The sequence below is a fragment of the Danio rerio genome, chromosome 20 (genome assembly GCF_052040795.2).
Source record: "Danio rerio strain M-AB ecotype USA chromosome 20, GRCz13ab, whole genome shotgun sequence".
Taxonomy (NCBI): domain Eukaryota; kingdom Metazoa; phylum Chordata; class Actinopteri; order Cypriniformes; family Danionidae; genus Danio; species Danio rerio.
Window position 1 is genome coordinate 46,407,222 of NC_141040.1, and position 13,612 is coordinate 46,420,833.

The 13,612-nt window shown below is 36.3% G+C and overlaps 1 protein-coding gene across 1 annotated transcript in view; it reads right to left on the minus strand.

The window, feature by feature from the left end:
• slc35f1 (solute carrier family 35 member F1) overlaps positions 1–13,612 on the minus strand; it is a 207,041-nt gene that overhangs the window by 183,304 nt on the left and 10,125 nt on the right. The gene's annotated exons all lie outside the window — the stretch shown is intronic.

A 13,612-nucleotide genomic window follows, 5' to 3' on the forward strand; every position in this document is an offset into this window, starting at 1 on the left:
TAATCTCCCAGAGGTGCAGCTTCTGGAGCTCTGCTGCCTGAATCACCACGCAACTTTTAATATGAGATGTTGGTGGTGTCTTTTATTTTCTTCAGTAGAGCATTCTGGAAGATTTTTTAGCTGCATGTTGTTTGTTGATGTATGCAAGTCAAAAAGGCACAGGCAAAACAGAATTAATTAAAGCTGCAAGCAGCGATGAATGGGACCTCGCACCCGGGCTCATCGCCGCCCGGTGGACAGTGGACAATAATAGTTTAGCCTGATAAATATTTTAAAAATCTGAGAAAATCACAGATTTATGCCAAACTTCCTTCTGTCCACAGGTGGCGCTACATCTGTGACTCAATATTGGAAATGTCTTCAGGGGAGAAATTTCATCGAACCATGTGAATTTTCAGGCAGATCGAACATTGCGTGGTTGAGTTATAAGTACCTCCTCTTCCATGGCGAAACACTGAAGTTTGTTAATCCTCCATGGACACATCCTTCGACGAAAACTCTAGATCTTTACAAAACATCACAAAGGCCTTTGGATTATACTGACAAAACACGAATTGGATCTGATGAAATTTCTACGAGGAGTTTGTTACAACGTAAAACATGTTATAACTGTTACTGGATATTGGCATTTAAACGTGTTCAGGTCAAGACTGTTATCAAACGTGTGGATTTTGAGGCAGATCAGACAATGCACGCCAAAGTTATAACCATTTCCTGTATCGTGGCAAAACATCAAAGTTTGTGAGGCTTCCACAGACACACCCTTAAACGAAAACTCTAGATCTTTGCAATTTAACATCGCCAAGCCCTTTAGATGACAATACCCTTGATCTGATTAAATCCCTAGGAGGAGTTTGTTAAAACACAACAACTGGAACTGCAAAAATGCACTTTTTCTTTAGAGGAAGTTAATAATATCTGACTTCCTTTTGGGTTTCAGATTCAATTTAAAGTACCTTATTTGTAGGTATTAGTGTGTTTGACGTGTGTGCCAATTTTTGTACGTGTGCGTGAAGAAATGAAGCAATCCCAACAGGGCCTACCGTACATGCTCGGTCCCTAATAATAATAATAATAATAAACGGAGCAACTCCATAGGGCCTACGCTCCATTCCGGTGCTCGATCCTAATAACTGTGGCTCCTGATGATACACTGAGGTCATATAAAAGGAAAAGTTCACCCAAAAATTGACTTTCTAGTAACACTATACTTAAAGTGGGTGTGAATATGACTGTCTTGGCAGCTTTATAATCACATGACATGTTTTGCATGTTTATGACAACCATCATTTCGCGTTGTTCGCTCAGTTATGTCATTTTAAAGATGACACTGTCATGACAACTTGAGATTACCAATCAAGCCCGTAGCAAGGGGGGTGTTCGAGTGGTTCGAAAGAGCCACCCCTCACTGACAAATTCCAGAGTTTGTCCCATACATGAGCTCATTTGTCCTATTTTGATTCCTATGCCATCCAAAATAGTGTAAATAACCCATCAAAAAAAGCCTTTAAAACCAAGCCGAATCCTCTACTGACCATCACATCAGTGTGACTTCAGCTAATCAGTTCTGGCTAATGCAAACAGTTAATTTTCATAAGTTCAACATCCAGCTGTGCAAGAAAACATACAATCTGACCTATCTTTGTGAAGAACCAAAAGCAGCCCATATTAAAATTGAATACTATTTTGGCTGTTGTTGTCATCCATGAATTTTCAAATGTACTTTTTTACAAGAGAGGCTAGAAAATTTGTGAAGCTTTTTTTTATTATTATTACTGTTATTATTATTATTATAATATTTTTTTTTTAATTAATTAACCACTTAAACTCTGCGGACCCGGTACCGTGACGTCATCGACCTTCGCTTTCAGATTTAAAGGGCTAGCATTGCACCAGACCCTCGTAAGTAGTTTCGTTTGAAAGTGTAGAATCTATATTTGCTCCGTCTCAGTGTGGATGGGGAAAAACGGAGACATCTGAAAACAGAGGCGTGGCTGCTGAGATTCACTACCTGATTGGGGCTTTTGTTTCATTGCGTATCCTTCCCTTATTCACCTATCACATGACTATAGCACATGGCTTTAAAGCTACCGGAAGACAGCAGACCAGAAAAGTCCACAAAAATACCTCTCTTGCTTTCTTTGCCATCACGTTCATTGTTCAACCGGCATTTGTTGACTAACAATAACCAAATGTGGAGCGAGACACGCTTCCTGTTTATACTAGAACGCGCATGCCCAGAGTGCACGAATGGTCACGTGATATACGTTTTTGGTGGCGTAGAGTGGACAGAGATATGTTCAGAGATGCTAGGTGAAAAGCTAGTGTGGATGCGAATCGTTTTTGATCTAAAACATCGTTTTAAAACTAAAACGCACTAGTGTAAACGGGGCCACAGAATGGTCATTACCAGTGTGACTGGTACAATGGTGTCAATCCCGCAGAAATAGACATAGTCAAAACAATAGATATACAACTTCAGGTATCTTTTGAACCACTGCGAAGGGTGTGCCTTTCCAATAGGCAGAAACTCTTCCACTTAATGCAAATGCCTTTTGTTATTTAAAACACACCCCTTTCCTCGAGGAGATTCTTGGATTGACAACTTAAGGTAAAGTTTCTAAATGTTCGGGGCGATTCTATAACTAGATCAGCCCATATCGTGGATGCTCTATGCTATGTATATTTTGAAGTCAAGTATGCATCTTTTGATCTTGGATTTATCTTTGAGAATTTGATGTCTTGTATTGATAGTTTATGAATTGACTGAATTATTTGGCATAATACACATTTACCTGACTAATAAATTGTTATGTTTTGAATTATTCAAACAGAGTTCATGTTATTATCTCTAGTTGATTACGTTAAGTCCGTAACACCACAAGCCTCTGTACATGTTAGTAACGGACTAAAACACAATAGACGGAGCAGCATGGCACGCTATACGATGTTCTTAGAGCACCAACTAACACATTGGCAGTTTTTCAAGTATACTTAGACTGTAAAAAGCCAGTAATGGGTTGTCTATTTAGAGCAACAAAGTATTGTTGAGACCAATCTAAATGTGGATAGGCCTTCATCTCTAAACTTATATTTAAATCATATGGTGATTACTCAAAGTTACTAATAGTTTAAGTAAATTGGTCTGCTTGATTTTATAGTAATGATTGCGGTATGATTAAATAGCTTTGTCTTGATTTAGTAGATAGCAGATATATGGGGACCACACAACAAATATTCTAAACTGAGTAAGTAGGGTTCTGCCTTTTTAGAATAGTGGTTAATCACCTCTGTTTAGAGACAAAAACTGACATGCTTGTATTTAAGAGATTATACACTCGGCTGGTACAAGACACAGGGTGTTATAGGAATCCGAACGAATGAAAATAACATACAATAACAAATCTAAGAGAATATTCAGTCATAATCTAAAGTAATATTAAACGAAACAAAATAATCTTATCAGAGTTTTACAATTGGACTCAGATAAAACGAGGATAAATATATAAATATTCTAAACCACCTCATACTCAAACTGGAGTCAGATGTGAGTTAAGTTTAAGGTAAAACATTGTGCATTGGAAAGACCGAACGCTCAGTGAACCTTCGTCCACCAATAGACACCATCATTGGACTAACTTGGCTGGACTTTACACAGAGGTTTCACTGCACGAAAGCACAGATCTATAATGAAAGCATTCCCTTTATTTTCGTAGCCTAACTGTTTGTGCTTATTTAAGAGAAAATTAGTTGTGTGTAAAATAAAACTTGCAGGACAGACATGTTTACATATTATTAATTGTATTTGTCTGTTTAAACACACACCCAATTCCCAAAAAGTCCTGCACTTTAGCTCCACTTTCAAGAGTTTCAGCAGATATGCTTGGCATTAAATAGCAGGTTTGGGAACCCTGAGCTCAGAGATAATTAAGCACAAGCCTCCCACCCGGTCAACAAGCATATAAGAGGATCCAAGATCAGGTAGGTCTCGAGAGCTACCCTTAGAAAATGGAGGAAAAGGAGGAGATGGGGTGGAAGGGGGGATTCTTCTAAACCAATGATAGAGCAGTAAGGAAAAAACAGTACATTTATTGTTAGCTTGGATCAATCTTATTGCATTATTACTGATTACAGATGAGCATACAATGTGCTCCGCTCTAAATTAGTTTATGAAACTTTACTTAAATGGCGTGTACAAAAGCTGATCTGGGATCAGTTTACCATACAGTTCGTGTCCGTCAGTCAACGCCTATGCAGAGGTTGCATATGAAGGGCAATGATCGACAAACAGCTTTCATGGAAAGAAAGTGAATACAGTCTTATTTATTTCAATTGCAGCGTGCTTTCAAGATTACAAAAATGGGAGAAATATGGGAAAATACTTAATGATAGGATGATAGCAGGATAGAATGGTAAAATACGGAAAAATCCCAGCAGAAATGGGAGGGTTGACATGTATGAAGTGAAAAAGAAGTATTTGATTTTGCAAGAGAACGCAAAAACATATATATATTTTCCTACCACACTGTTTTTTCTCCCAACATTTATTTTCTTTCATCCAGTTTTTTCCCTAACATTATGTCCTTTCCGGGTCTCTGTAAAACTGCAAAATTGAGTAACAAAAACAGTCAGATGGAGGATGAAAATTAAAGATCTAAAACTTAAACCAGGATTTCAGGAAACCTGTGTCTCACCATTTTTGAAGAGTATGAGTGGTGAAAGTTTCAAGATGAAGCGTCTACACTGCCTATCAAAAGCACCTGCTTCCTGGTGGCCCGTGCTGAGACAAATTGAATCCTGGGCGTCCTTCATTTACCGGCAGACTGACACACAAGGCGTCACTCCTGAATTCACCTCGATTAATCACGTCTCACTGGAGGGAATCAGACGTCAAGTGGATGATGATATTTGACTTTGCTGCAACGCTGTGAGGGGCAATTAATTGAGGAGAAAGAATTTTTCTTTCCAGTGGTTTCTCGGGTGTGTTCCAATTGGCCGTATTGTCAAAAGCCAGCTTTCCTTCGCCACCAAGTGCTCTCAGAATAGATCCATGAATGATCAGAGAAGAGCACATGTCTGGGCAAAACACCAGCAAGCACTCATCACTCACAACTTCAGAGAGACAGAAAGATTTATTTGGAGAAACCAACTGCTGAGTTTGGAAATGGTACAATTTCAGGCATTTTGCACTCTCCTGAGCTGATAATGGACTTACGTGTGATATTTGATTAATGTTAGACCTTCCACAGCACAGCAAAGTGAAAGAAAATAAAGTAATTTGGTCATAAATATGTAAGCACAGCCACTGTGCAGGATATTTATGAACATTCTAGGAGAAAGTAACTGAAAAGATATTTACACTTAAATAGATTAAATAAAACTACTCACAGTTTTAATTTTTTTTTATTTATTTAATTTTTTTTATAATTGTGATTTTGATAATTATTATCGTAAAATTGCCAATTGTCATTCTGTGGTAAATTATATATATATATATATATATATATATATATATATATATATATATATATATATATATATATATATATATATATATATATATATATACATACATATAATATACACATACATATATATGAAGTCAGAATTATTAGCCCCCCTGTTAATTTTTTGCTGAGTTTGATTTTTTTTAAAATATTTTGCTGAGTTTTTCTTCCCTAAGGTCATATTATGCTGTCTCTGTCGCCATCTTGTGGCGGAACGTCAACCCTTTTTGCTCTTCTCAATGATAGGATAATGGTTGCCAACGTGCTGAATCTCCAAAATTATAAACTATCCTTATAAATAAACTGCATAGTTGCAGTCTAAACAAATACATTCTTGTCTAAAAAAGCCTCAAAAGTACATTATGTTGCCCAACAGCTGCAATATTTGTCAAACTGTAGAGTCTATTGATCTACTGTCACTCTATGTGAGCAGAGTAATACAGAAGGGTGAGAAGGATGTACGAGTGCTGTTATTGCAGAATATCACACAGCTATCAGCCAATCAGATTCGAGAACCAGAACTGTTGTATAAATGTACACAGTTGAAGTCAGAATTATTAGCCCCTTTCAATTTTTTTTTCTTTTTTTTTAAATATTTTCTAAATGATGTTTAACAGAGCAAGGAAATTTTCACAGTATGTCTGATAATATTTTATCTTCTAAAGAAAGTCTTATTTGTTTTATTTTCGGCTAGAATAAAAACAGTTTTTAATTTTTTATTAACCATTTTAGGGACAAAATTAATAGCCCGTTTAAGTTATATTTTTTCTCAATAATCTACAGAACCATTGTTATACAATAACTTGCCTAATTACCCTAACCTGCCTAGCTAACCTTATTAACCTAGTTAAGCCTTTAAATGTCACTTTAAGCTGTATAGAAGTGTCATGAAAAATATCTACTAAAATATTATTTACAGTCATCATGGTAAAGATAAAATAAATCTGTTATTAGAAATTAGTTATTAAAAGTATCATGTTTAAAAATGTGTTGAAAAAATCTTCTCTCCATTAAACAGAAATTGGGGAAAAAATAAACAAGCGGTCTAATAATTTAGGGAAGCTAATAATTCTGACTTCTATATAAGAATTTCTCTTGAAATGCTTAATAATCAAAGGTCTAACAACATGCAAATGATAATCTTTTACAACATTACAGGTAAACCTTGCAATGACAAACTATTGTATCTGCTCAACTATAATCCCAACTAGACATTGCACAATGCACATGCAACAGTGTGACTATTGCTAATGTGTACATTGCAATAACAAGGCTAAAACGATATATTGTGAAGCTCTAATATGAACTCAATTTGATTTGATTTAAATTTTTCTAAGTGAGCATTAAATACTTTTATTTTTAGTCGATAAATAATATTCTTTAGTCAATAAATAGTGATGTAGATGTAAACTAGTGACGATCACAGTATAAATGTTATATTTAGCACTATGCAAAATATAGATTAAGAAATTATGTGAGTTGACAGAGATCTGAAATCTGCCCCTTTTATAGTGATTTGATGCTCTTTATGTTGAATAGCGAATAACATAACTCATAACATCTCCTTTTGTGTTCAATGGAAAGAACATAATATAGATTTGCTGTGACATTTGAGCGTTTGATCGCATAAAAGGCCAATATTATCATCATCAGCACAGAATCACCCTACAATGATTACCATTTAATGCAGCCTGTGAATCTTCCTCTGGCCAAAATGTGAAATAAATGCATTGCAAAACTGCACAGGAGGAGGAGTTTAAGAGTGTCCGGCTAAGACGAAATAAAGCTGATTAAGACTCTGGGATTAAATTGCTCATAAATGTTCCACAAAGCAATAAATGGGCATTAAGCTACGAACAAAACTATGAGGCTCATTATCAGGAGAATTTCATAACGGCGACTGAATGTTAACTCGATTTGAACAGCTCCTGCCAAGTCAAGCCATGTGAGTTCCTCTGACCTGATTACCGCCATATGATTAAACAGCCAATTACATCGCAGCACAAAGCCCCGAATGGCCATTCTGGAAGCAGACATCATCAGATCTGCTCTGCTGTTATTCTGAAAGCGTACTTCATGTTGGAGGACTACTGGATCAATGAGTTCTGAGCTTTAAGCAAAATTGCAATATTTCTATATATAGCAGAGCAGAGCTGCATGATTAAAGATTGTGTCTCGATTCCCAATGACAAATCTGGTATGTCTATTAAAGGGATAGTTCACCCTAAAATCTCAATTCTGTCCTAATTAACTCACCCTTTGTTTGTATGAGTTTCTTTCTTCTGTTAAACGCGAAAGATGATCATTTGAAAAAGCTGGAAACATCAGCTGAATATTTATCTATTGATTTTAATAGTATTTGTTTTTCATACTATGTAAGTCAGGGGTGTCCAAACTCGGTCCTGGAGTTCCGGTGTCCTGCAGATTTAAGCTCCAACTTGCCTCAACACACCTGCAAAGATGTTTCTAGAAAGCCTAGTAAGTGCTTGATTAGCTAGCCCAGGTGTGTCTGATTGGGGTTGGAACTAAACTTTGCAGGACACCGGCCCTCTAGGACCGAGTTTGGGCATTCCTGATGTAAGTCAATGGTTACAGGGTTTAAAAACATTCAGATTATAACCTTTTATGTAGTGGTGGGCAAAGCGAGGCTTCGTGAAACACTGAAACTATCGAAGCAAATGTGTCGAAGCTTCGAAACGTTTCGAAACACCACTCTACGGTGACACCTAGTGGTCATTATATCTGTATTTCACTGAAACAGCTTCAGCAAAGAACAGTTGAGCAAATTGATGTATCAAACCCCACTTTGTAGCCTTGAACCATCAGAAGGTTTAGTCGAGCGGTTAGAGTACTTGACTATCATGCGGGAATAATGGATTCGAATCCAGACTGGCACAAGTGTGTTGAAATGCTTTACTACCAGTTGGTAATGCTTTGTTATTGTATCGTTTTGTTTCAACATTGCTCTTACAAATAAACATTTGTAAATAAATTTGTATTTTGTTCATATAACAGGGTTGTTACTAGATCAGATACAGTTGTGGCCAGAAGTTAACAATAATTATTTATATTATTAATTAAATTTCCCATTGTATTTTATTAACGTCTATCCAAAACCTAAACCCATCACAGTACTGTAAAAATATGAATTATTGTTTTACAGTGTTACAAAAATGATGCTAAATTGATGGTGTATCCGCAGCTGTATCCTATCTAGGCTACACCATAAAACAGTAACATGATTAAAATACATAAAATCATGATTTTGGAGTATTTGTAATAGTCGAGATTCGAACCCAAAATAAATTTGAAATAGAGTACCCTAGTGCACACGCACGGTCCACTAGGCCATACAAGACAGAGACTATAAATAGATCATGCCAGTGAAATGCAGATTCTCCGGGTCTTGAAACGCCTCTGAAATGATCAATGCTTTGAATCGCTTTTGTCACGTGACCAAGTGTTTCGAAACACTTTAGTCACGTGACCTGGGTGTTTCGGATCATGCTTCGGTACAGTGTTTCGAAACACTTGCGCTCCGGGATCTCGACACTGTGTCGAAACGTCAGTTTCACGTCAGCCATCCCTACTTTTATGTCCACTATGCTCAATTAAATCTGGACAACTGATTATTCCCATAATTGTAGGTGCGCATAAACTGGCACCTACAGTCTGGAACAGCCTTCCTACACTCTCAGAAAAAAAAAAAAAAAATGGAAGAATGTTGTACCAAAGAAGGTATACAAACCCTTGTCACTGGGGCAGTACCTTTTTATAAAACAGAATTGTACCTTAAGACAAAGAAACTAATTTGTACCATTGCAGTTTGTACCTTTAAGTTGATGATTTGTACTATGGGAAACCAGAGAGTACCTTTGTTTTTTAAAACCTGCAGATACAATATTGTACCTCCATGAAGGTACCCCTACAGTGACAAGACACTATTTAAAGGCATTTTACTTCATCCAAAATGTGTCAATTTAATTACTGTAAATATTAAACACCAAATACATTTATGAACAATATTTTTTTTAAGTTTCTTTGTGAGTAAATGCACCTTTTCCATTTACAATAAAGAATAAAAAATACTTTAACATAAATCTAAAGATCTATTGTTTCTAAACATTTCACAACTCTTTTCACAGAAATGTTACAGAAACACTTTCTCCCATGTACAATATAAAGCATTTCTCCAATTTTCACACAATACTTTTGTAATCACTCAAAAGTTCATTTAATTTACTTAATTTTAAAACAGAAATAAAATTATGCAAAAGTTTTGTAACGATTATGCACAATGTTTGATTACTTTTATAATACTAAAATGTCTGCATGAACACTTTGCATATGCAGGACTTTTGCCAGCTCATGTGCATAGTAGAAAGCAAACACCAAAAGGTGCCGATATCAATAATGAAAATGTATTTATCAGAAAATGCTAACCAAATGTTTATTAAAAATGTCTTAAATGTTTAGTTTACAATACCTGTAGTTTTATTTACCAGTTACCAGTTTTGTATTATAGAACTTAATAATTAATGTTTATGAGTTTCTTCAAGCATAGGCTTTTAAATGATGATTCATGTTTTAATATGGAAATTATTCATAAAATCACTTTGCCTTTCCAGTCATATTTATTTCCATAGATATTGTCATAAAGAAAGAGTTGTTCAACAACTATGCACCTCTTTTTATAAGAGCAATTGCATTCTACTATAAATGGTACAGAACAGTAGGAAGTCTTTTCTACACTCTCAGAAATAAAGGTATGCGAGCTGTCACTGGGGTGGTACCTTTATACCACATTTGTACTGAAAAGGTCCATATTAATACTTCAAGGGTACATATTAGTACCTCAAAAGTACAAAAGTGTTCCTCTTCAAATTTTAGGTACTAATATATACTTTTGAGGTACCAATATGGACCCTTTTAGTACAAATGTGTACTCAGTGACAACTCGCGTACCTTTATTTCTGAGAGTGTATACCATATAAGGTACAACTTTTACCATCATGTATCTTTTTTTTTGAGAGTGTAGTACAGTTCGAGAGCCAGACGCATTCTGCCAGTTTAAAACTAGATTACAGACACATCTCTCTGCATTAGCATACACATAAAACACAAATGATTTTGAAATCCAAATCCCATAAAGGTTTGTTAGTCTGCATAAATTAGGAAAACCGGAGCCGGGAACACTTTCCCAAAAACAACTCTATAATTTTAACGGCATCTACGCTAATGTTAATCTGTTTTTCATCATCCCGAGGTCTCCAAAATCCTAGACCAGGCCGTATCCTGAGCAGATGCTGTGGTGGTCATGGAGGAATGGAGAGCATGTGACTTCTGAAAGACCTCAGTGACAGACGAGTCTTCGCATTGATCTCGTTGGCCAGCATGATCATTCGCCGGTGACCTTTTCACACCTTCAGCTTCTCCACGATGAACGTCCAGCATTCTCCAGCCTCCGGAACCTAGACTGCAGCTCCGCACAAGAAGTTTGGCCAGAGGAGAAATGGTCATGCTCATCTGAGTGGTTTCTCTCAGTTTTTTCCCCTTCACTTTCATCAATTGGTCAAGTTTTTTCCTCGCCACTGGCTTGCTTGGTTTGGGACTTGTGGAGCTGCGCATCGATGGATTTGCTCTTCAGTGTTTGGACTTAAAAAACTAAACCACACTGAACGGAACTAAACTGAACTTCAACTCTGAAAACTGGACTGACACTGTTTCAATTTACTATTATCTTCCATTTAAAGCTGCTTTGACACAATCTCCAGATGTAAAAGCGCAATACAAATAAAAATGAATTAAAATGAATTGAATATTCAGAATCTCTTTTAAGCTAAATAAATAAGTTGTGATTTTCAATTTGTCCATGATTGATTGCTTCAAAACTTCACAAAATAAACATATTTTTTATGAACAATGTCTTGATTGCAATAAATTTTTTGATTAACGTAATTTTCATGAAAATCCACAAATCAAAAGACTCACTGCAGCACCATTAAGATGATTTATCGTTCAAATGCTGGCCTCAGAGAAATGAATGGCACGTTTCATTTAGCATTACGGATGATTTCAGCTGCATTAATGGAGCCACAGGAAATGGGAACAGAGTTGTGCTGTTTGCTCCAGGAAGTGTGAATGGCTCGACTGAAGCAGAACAATGAGATCAGCCGTCCTGCTCCTCAGTGAGCCACTAACATTCCTCACATTATCTCACAGGTTGCGAAGAACAGCAGCCACTTTATTACAGGATTACCTTACGTCTTAACAACTCTGACAGTGTGGAAAACTCATGTACATATGACTGGCAGTATCTGGGTTTAGAAAGAGGCTGTGCAATCAAAAAAAAAAAAAAACACTGTACTAAGGTTGCACTAAGGTTGCTGATTACATATATTAGATATAACCTTTCATGTGGAAGCTGTAGACTAGCAGCAAGTGTTTTATGATGTCTGACACACTGTCAGAAAAAAGGTACAACAGAGGAACAATTTTGTACCTAGGGGTACAAAACCAATAACTGTTCAATGTATATCATTTCTTAAACGCAAGATATCTTCAGTATCATTGTGATACTATTGTAGTCTTTATAAATGGAGTGACTTTGTCTGTCTTCATTTTGTTTTGTTTAAATATTTTTAAGTAATAGTTTTTATTTCATTTTATTTTAGTACTTCAAGTTAAAATACATTTACAAATGAACATAAATAAATGAATGAGTGAATGAACAAGTGCTAAATTACAATATGTTATTAGTTAATATTTATTTTATTAAATGAGATATATTTATCTATGTCTTATTAGTTCTTTTTCAAATAAGTAAATACATATTGTTCATCAAATATTACATATTTACATATATATATATTTGTCAGCTGCACATCCATGATGCAAATCTCCCGTTCTACCACATCCTTTATTGAATTGAGCTCTGGTGATTGTGGAGGCCATTTGAGTACAGTGAACTCATTGTCATGTTCAAGAAACCAGTCTGAGATGATTCACGCTTTTTTAAATGGCGTGTTATCCTGCTAGAACTAGCCATCAGAAGATGGGTACACTGTGGTCATAAAGGGATGGACACGGTCAGTAACAATAATCAGGTAGACTGTGGCGTTGACACAAGGCTCAATTGGTAGTAATGGGCCCAGAGTGTGCCAAGAAAATATCCCCACACCATTACACCTGCACCACCAACCTGAACCGTTGATACAAGGCAGGATGGATCCAGGCTCTAGCTGATGGCAAATTCTGACCCTACCATCCGAATATTGCTCGGTTTGAACTGCAGCAGATCGTCTTGACCATGTCTACAAACCTAAATGCATTGTGTTGCTGCCATGTGATTGATTGATTGATTGATTGATTGACTAGAAAATTGCATTAACGAGCAGTTGGACAGGTGTACCTAATAAAGTGGCCAATGAGTGAGAATAGATGACAGACAGACAGACAGACAGACAGACAGACAGACAGACAGACAGACAGACAGACAGACAGACAGACAGACAGACAGACAGACAGACAGACAGACAGACAGACAGACAGACAGACAGACAGACAGATAGATAGATAGATAGATAGATAGATAGATAGATAGATAGATAGATAGATAGATAGATAGATAGATAGATAGATAATCCTGATTAACACCAAAATAAATTAACACACACAATTACAGTGGTACTAATGAAAACAAAAACTTTAAAATTGTGAGGAAAAGGCTACATATTAAACATTTTACCAAAGCATCCAACAATTTTACATCCCACAGAATTAGCTAGGATGGCTCGATAAATCAAATTCAGAAAATACAATCCATTAGCAACTTCCCCCTAAAACAACTTGCACCCATTTGAAAACATTAGCTGATAGACAAGAAAAGTATCTTGAGCCGAACAGCAGATCTTCTGTACAGACCAAACGTGATTAGATTCAGCTTAGCTGTCCTCACCATCCATGTGTCAGAGAAAAGAACAGCTTCACCCACCAAATAACATGTTCTGATTGAGTTCACTGTGGACCGGCACAAAATTAATCAGTAAAGAAAAGGATCTGATTCTCAGCTGAGCACTAAAGCACACACATTTTCCACAGGAAAC